A 7,651-nucleotide genomic window follows, 5' to 3' on the forward strand; every position below is an offset into this window, starting at 1 on the left:
GACACAAATTGGACTTGCTGGCTGTCAGAGCCTGCTGCAGTCAGCCCATCCCTCTGCAATGAGATTTACAGGACAAACCCAAACGGGACGGCTGTCCTTGGCCCACAGAGGGTTTCCTGCACGTGTGGGCTGTCTCTTGGGGACAGGGAGACTGAAGGACATCGGGGAGGCTCCTGCACTGCTGAACACGGTGGGAGAATGGGGACAGATGCTCCACCGTCCCCTTTTGGGGGATGCCACACCAGCCAGCCAGCCTCAGTCACCTCACAGCAGAGAGGTTTTTGTGCCATGCAGTCCATGGATTCTCTTGCCCTCCTGATCCTCCACGATGGAAAAAGTGAATCTCTAGGTTCTCCTTTCTCGTGGGTTGCCCTTGGCCAGTGATAGACACCCACTCAGCTCTCTCACACTCCCCCTCCTCAACAGCACAGAAGGAAATACCACAAAGTAGCTTTGTAGTCAAGAAAACCACAAGGAGATCACCTACCAGTAACCACCACAAAGTCCCTGTTGTGGGTGTGGGGAAGTGTCTGCTCCTTCACACTCCCTCCATGGACTGCAGAGAAATCTCTCTGCTCCAGGCATGGAGCACCACCTTCTCCTCCTTCTCCCCTGGCTCTGCTGTCCCCAGGGCTGTTTCACACACACTCTTCCCCTCACACCTCCTTGTCAGGCACTGTTTCATCTTCCCTCAGAGTTGTTTTCCCAGAGTTTTCCCTGCTGCAGCTGTGCCCTGAGTGTGAAGGGGGCATTACAGAAGAGGATGGAACCATCTGGAACTGTGTCCAGGACTGGGCAGCCCCTGGCCTCTCCTCAGGGAAGCCTGCAGACCCCACTCTGCCAAAACCAGACCCCCAGACCCAAAACCATCTTCCATTGCCATCAGACCTTGTCCATGTTCCTGGCAGTGCTGGCACCTCCTGCCCAACTTCTGCTGGAGGTGCCAGAGGGTCAAGGGGGATCCTGTTGGGGCTGGGGGCTGAGGAACTGCCCTGGACTTTCAGCCATCAGTGGCTTCACATCTCACGTGCCACAAATCAAGCCCCAAAAACGGGCAAAGAATCACAGACTCACAAAATATGAATAGCTGGAAGGGACCCACAAGGATCACTGAGTCAAGCTGGATGTTCATCCATCCCCAACAATCCCACCCTGTCCCTGAGAGCGTTGTCCAAAGGCTCCTGGAGCTCTGGCAGCCTCATGGGTGGGGCCATTCCCTGGGGAGTCTGGGCAGTGCCCAGCACCCTCTGGGGGAAGAACTTTTTTCTAAAATCTGCCCTAAACCTCCCCTGACACAACTCCAGGCCAACGTGGCAGCACCAACCCGGGGCTGCTGGATCCCATTCCAAGATGGCCAGAGCCATTGGCCTCTTTCATGGAATGTAAATTGACTCAAACGCTCTCTGAGGAAAGCAGCCCAGTTCTTGGCAGGCCATGGTTTGTCTCAGCTGTTATTGAATCCCTGGCCCTCAGCTAGAATAATTATCATCTCAGGATGATTTTTAACAAAAGGAAGAATAAAAGTACTATTCCAGGAAATGTAATACATCAAGGGCCCTGTCTTACTGAACTGCGGAAGAAATTAGGACCAGGTACTTTCCTGTGCTAATAAATAGAGTAATTAAATAGAGTTTTCTAGCTGGGAATTTCAGAGTGGAAACTTTAAATTTATTTTGGGTTTATATATGCTATGTGGGAAAAAAAAAGAACACTGGTATGCATTGCAGTAGTCAAATAATTTTACTTGTAAGTTTTTTAAAAAATCATTGAGGTTTTATAGTGACATGAGTAATACCATTATAAACTTCTTTGTGAAACTAAGTACTTTTGAAAGAACAGAAGGGAGAACGTGAGCACGTATTAATATTGATGTTTTACTCAAATCTATTTTTGTTAGCAAGTCATAAGAAATGAATTGCTGTGAAACATTGGAAGTTCCAAACACTAGTGAGCAAGTAGGTTATTAATTGTATTTATTGGGGTGGAGAGATATAATGGGCAATAGAGAACAAAGGTTTTCATCCATAAAGAATGCATTGAGCTGCCTCCAGAGTGATTTAGTTAATTGATCTAAAAGAAGGTTGATTCATGATTAGCAAAAGGACAAATAAATCTCAATTTAAAGCTCTCAGAATGCATTCGCTCAATAAAATGCATCAAGAAACACAACTAAAACACCTGTTAAGAAGTTGGAGTCCTTTCCTACTTGATGGAAGCAAGCATTGAAATGCTTTTACTTTCCTTTTTTTTTTAAATTTGAAACTGATTTATTTGCATGGACTTTTAATTCTAGCTACAGAAAATATTCACCTCTTGTGTTTGTGTAGAGAAAATAATCTTTATTCTTACTGAACCTTACAGGTGTGGGTTTAGCAGGTTGCCCAGTGAGTACAGAGGGGTCGATTTGCCACTGCCCAAGCCCACAAGGACCACACAAGGATCTCTCAGCCTGGCATGCCAGATTTGGGGAAAGGTCCTTGGCAGGCTTTTTAATTGCAAAAATCATCATAGGGGGAACTGTAACAAGATGGAAATGATCTAACAGCGGGTCCTTGCTGGAGTGGCTGGGACTTGTCTCTGTCTCCTTCCCTGTCACTCCAGCCACTCTCTGCATCCTTCAACAACAAGAGTGAAGGCTCCCAATGTCCCACCTTTGTTAATCTGCCCTCCTGGCCTTTGATGGCTGCTCACACAACCAGGGAAATGAAACGTGGAGGATGGAACCTTCTTCACAGCAGCTCTTGAGACAGAATCACTCTCCCAGGAGGGGAATCAAGGAGGGAATGGCCCCAAAGCATTGTGAACTGTAGGGTACTTTTCACTGGGGCCTCTAGAAAAACAACAGGCAAGAGACAGACATTGAAAAGGCAGCAGATTGAGACATGTCCTTAAACACATTTTTCAGTGCCTTTAATGAGGATCTGTGCAGCCAGAGAATGGCATAGCTCCTTTAATTTCCCCTGAGGCTGGCACTCCTTTTCTTCTGCTGTTGCTGACTCTATTCATCTAATTTTGCTTTCTCTGAGTGATGCTCTTGTGACATCAAGAACATGGCTTCCTTTCTGGATACTTTGAAAACACATTTTTTTAGTTTCCATCTGAAATTTGAACTGCTTAAGTTACACAAATCCATAGTCAATCCCTATTTTGACAGACAGAAACCGGCTTTCTTTCGTGCAAACTACCTATAAACATCTTGAGAAATTAATTGAAAACTATACAAGAAGAAAATTCAAAATAAAAAATAGTTATACAGAGAAATGGTTGTTTATGTTTTGAGGGTGTTGTCAGAGAGTAGGATTGAAGATAGAATTTCCTAGGATTTAGCTTGTCCAGTGCCTGATGGTAGAGAAATCGCCTTATCTATTTTCAAAAAGGTGATTGTGTCACTGTTCATGAGGTAAGGATGGATACAGGCTGGAATGACATGCCAAGACAACAGAAATTATAAGGAATTATAATTATAAGGCATACCCTAAATGAAGCTACCTGCAGGAACCCTTTGGAAGGGTTTAGCAAGTCCTGCTTGCAGAATTTTACGCTCTCTTGTGTCTTTTAAACTAATTTTTGCCAATTAAGGTTATTAAATTCATTAATTCATTAAATTTTAATCTAAGTAAATCTGCTGAAGAGTCTTGATCTTCAAATTCTTAAATTACTCGCAGTCCAAACAGAAATAGGATGGCACATCCTATACTATATAGAGGGACTATATTAGAGGATTTAGAGTGTATATCAGGCATATGTTTAGTTTAATTACGTTCCTTAAGAGCTGTGCCCCTTGCATAAATTCACCAGTTGCACCAGGATGTGTTGGACTCGATCTCAGTGTGGGATTGACTTTTCTCCTGAAGGGAAACAGTGCCACCTCCAGACTCAGTTGCTCATTTTGAAAAGAGCAAGCTGTTATTTCGTTCCAAGGCATTACAGAAAACTGCTGGGTTTGAAAATAATCCGGTATTTATATTTTTTGTAAATTGTGTATAAAATAGCCCTTGGAATAACAGATGACACATAGCATCCTTTTAAGGAACCAGATGCCATTTGAACAGTATTAATACTTAGTTCATTAAGCCTAATGATAGAGAAAAGCAATCGATATTTAACACTGGTTAATTTTCATTTGAAATTGCACAAAAGTCAAGGATCTACAGCTGTAATTACTTCACAGGAAAACTGAAAAGAGCTATGTCATTTTCTTGACTTTATTTAAAAAGACCTTTATTGAAAGAGCTACTAAAAGGAAGGTAATAGCGTTTTACACTCCTTTATCCTGTACCCGAGGGATAACTTTTCCTCTTCACCAGTAATTCTGATAATGTTAACAAGCTCTGTGGAAGACTATCATATACCTTGCTGTTCTGTTACAACAATAACCTTCAGCCACTTTTGGAAATGGGCTGTGGTTTGACAAGTATTCAATCATAATGTATTAACAGAATGAAAAAATATATATATTCTTGCTATCCTAATTAAATATAGCTGGGGACCGTGTTACGTGCTGGGTTCGTGTGGCACTATCTCAGCTATCAGAGTATCTGAGGTATTAATGGACTCCAGGGGCAGGGAGGAAACTCCCAGTGAACTGATTGGAAATGAGGACTCAGGCACTTCCATTCCCTTTGCAGCTTGCATGTTTTAATCAAGTTAATGCAACATCTCCTTAAGATAAATCCAGAGAGCACAGCAGGTCATTCAGCCCTGTGCCTCTCCCAGCACCTCTGTCCAGGGCACCTTTCAGAGCTCATCTGAGAGGATGATGCTTCTCTAACTTCTGACCCAACATTCTGAGTCTAAGGGAAAAGTTTTGATATCTTTCAATGTTGTGTGAAGGATTGCAAAATAATGAGGGGGTTTTAAAATATTTTTAGTTATTAAAGAAGCAATTTTAAGAGAATGAACACATGTTAAAAAATAAAGTTATAACATTTGTGACTGAGCCTTTAGACGATAATTTCATGTTGAGTTATTTACCTGGCAATATAAATAAGGGCTTAGAAGTATATTTGGTAAAGGTGAGATTGCTTAAGTGTGCAAAATTAAGTGTTCTCAATACGTGCACTAAAGAGATGAGAATATGATTTCTAAAGTAAACTTTGCCAAATGAATTCTGGAGTACTTTGAAGATTATTTCCTGAGTTAGATGTGAATTTCATCAAATAATGGATTTATTACATAAAATATTGCATAGAATTTAATTTTGCCTTTTGGAAGTGATTTAAAGCCAGTAATTAACATCAAGAAATCTTGCTCTTGGTAGATTATTTTAATTATTGGAAGGACCACAGGAAACATGGCTCAGAAGAGGACACACCAAAGCATTCCAACAGGAAATGAACCATTCCCATTATGCTGCTAAAGTACCACCATAAAGATGAAAATACCATCGTGGAAATGGTTTATGCCTTAAAGCACATTTGTGCTGTGGGAAGAGGAGGGAACTTTTCTCCTTCAACTGCCAAATAAATTCCTTTAAATCATCTCACTCCTGCCTTCTTCTGTGTTGTTCTAGGCCTGCTGATGTGCAGCTGGAAACCCCCGTGTGAGTTGACTGCAGGCAATTCCAGCAGTGTCCCTCTGGGACACCCAAAAATCAGAGTGAGTGCATTGGTCACTAAAGACAATGGCACACAGTGATCCCTACAGGGACTCCCATGGAGTGCAGCAGAGTCAGAAGAGAGCACAGAGAGCAAACTTCTTGGTAGCTGAGTATTAAACTTGTTACTCCCCCAGGAGGTGAAACAGGAGTGGAAAACCAAAAATTACATAATGGTTCTCCTAATAAAGCTGTGCATTGGAAAGGATAGAGCAGCTGAAGTTTGTGTAAACCTGGAGAACTGATGACAAAAAAAGACTTTCCCTTCTCTCCAGAGCAATTCATGACCTCCTTTCACGCATATCCATGACAGATATGTACACTCCTGGAGGAACTGAGTTGCTCAAAGCCACAATTAGCTTTCTGTGCAGTTCTCACAGTAGTAGGAAGGATGGTCATCACCTCAGTCCCTCCAACCACAATGAAAAACTGAATAAGAAAATCAGCCTACGCATGCTGCCTACAGTTAAAAACCACAGTGACTTGAATTTCCTTTGTTGATTATATCCACACATTAAACCCACATTTCAAATGCTTATTCACTTTTTTCTGCTTGTCTACTAACACCTGATCTCTATAGTGGGAAATGCATGACCTACAAGGCAGCAGGTCAGCAGGGAATGATGAAGGGCTTAATTACTTCCCCCCGTTAGCATCAAGCTACCAATTAGAAGCAGCTTCTGGGAAAGCCTGAAGCTCAAAGTGCAGAAAGGGAAGAAGCTCCTTAGGAGGATTTGAGTTTGTCATGGGAGAAATGTATGAGGAAACACTGCTGACAGTGAGGTGAGTGCTAAAATGTGCAGCTGTCAGAGAATAACTTTGTTAAATTAGGATGGGGGTGTTTAAAATTTCTGATATTAAGAAGTTGTTATGAGGTAGTAATTCCTTGCTGATTTGCAGTGTTTGCAGTGAAGTGACTTCCAATATATTTTCTGATGCTGTCTCTGTGATTTCAAGGTCTGTGAGATGTTTTTTGCCCTAATCTCTGCAGTTTATTTATTGCCTGGACTTTATTTGTTTTAAAGTGTCAAATATCTTGAAGCCACCTGAGCATTAAAGCAAGGGAGGTCTGTTTAATGTGATTGTTCAGCTGGCAACTGTATCAAATTTATTTTTGTCTTCTCAAATTCACGTGGAAATCTGAAGTGCTCTACCCTATCAGAAATGGCTATTAATAAACATTAGCTAGTTTGATGATTATGAATAGTGTCACCAAGCAATTAAAATTTAATTGAGCATTAAATAAAGTCCATTTACTGTAAAGTATCACCATTTGAGTTTGAAAAACAACCTTAGCAACAATTTTTTCACAAAGCTTTAATTGGCTTGTGGTTTCTGGTTTAAAAACAAAGGAAGGTATTTTCTGTGGAAGCTTAGGGAGATTATTAAAAGGAGGATGAGGTTAGTTTAGGCACTTTGGGACCTGTTTTCCATTCTCCACTTTAGCTGTAGTTTTAAGCTTTTCCCCCTGTTTTGCACATCTCAGCACGTGGAGTGAAAATGAAGCTGGCAGGCCTCAGCATTACAGTTCAAACCTTACATGCTCGACTCCTTGTTTCAGCTGTACTCAAAAAACAACTGGTTCTCAAATGCTTCATAGACATTATCTAAGACACAAACTTGGCTTCTAAATTGAAGTGGAAGCACGTGGGGGTGGACTGGTGCAAAGTGCAGGACCACAGCGAGACAAACATTCCTCCCTGTGGTGTTTGTTGTGAGAGTACCTCGTTGGCTTCACACGCGTGAAGCAGAGAAGCAACGAGCTGCACCCTGGTGCCACTGTGACCTTTCCTGTCTCCACCTTCCATCTCTATAAAACACTGGTAAAACACCCAGGGATTATGCACTTGTCTGGAGAGAAGTTTAGCACATATGGAGTGAAGGTGGACAGGCTATTTTGGCCTGAAAATTTGAGCGGTTTAAATAAAAACTCTTGAGGCAAATATAAACCTAAAGACTCTGCTGTTTAGGATATCTGACAGCTGGCTTTCAAGGAGCATCTATTTTGTAAAGCATTTCCTGAAATATGCAATAGGATTGGCTTCCTAGGAAGCC

Source organism: Corvus brachyrhynchos, unplaced genomic scaffold (assembly GCF_000691975.1).
Source record: "Corvus brachyrhynchos isolate BGI_N302 unplaced genomic scaffold, ASM69197v1 scaffold220, whole genome shotgun sequence".
Taxonomy (NCBI): domain Eukaryota; kingdom Metazoa; phylum Chordata; class Aves; order Passeriformes; family Corvidae; genus Corvus; species Corvus brachyrhynchos.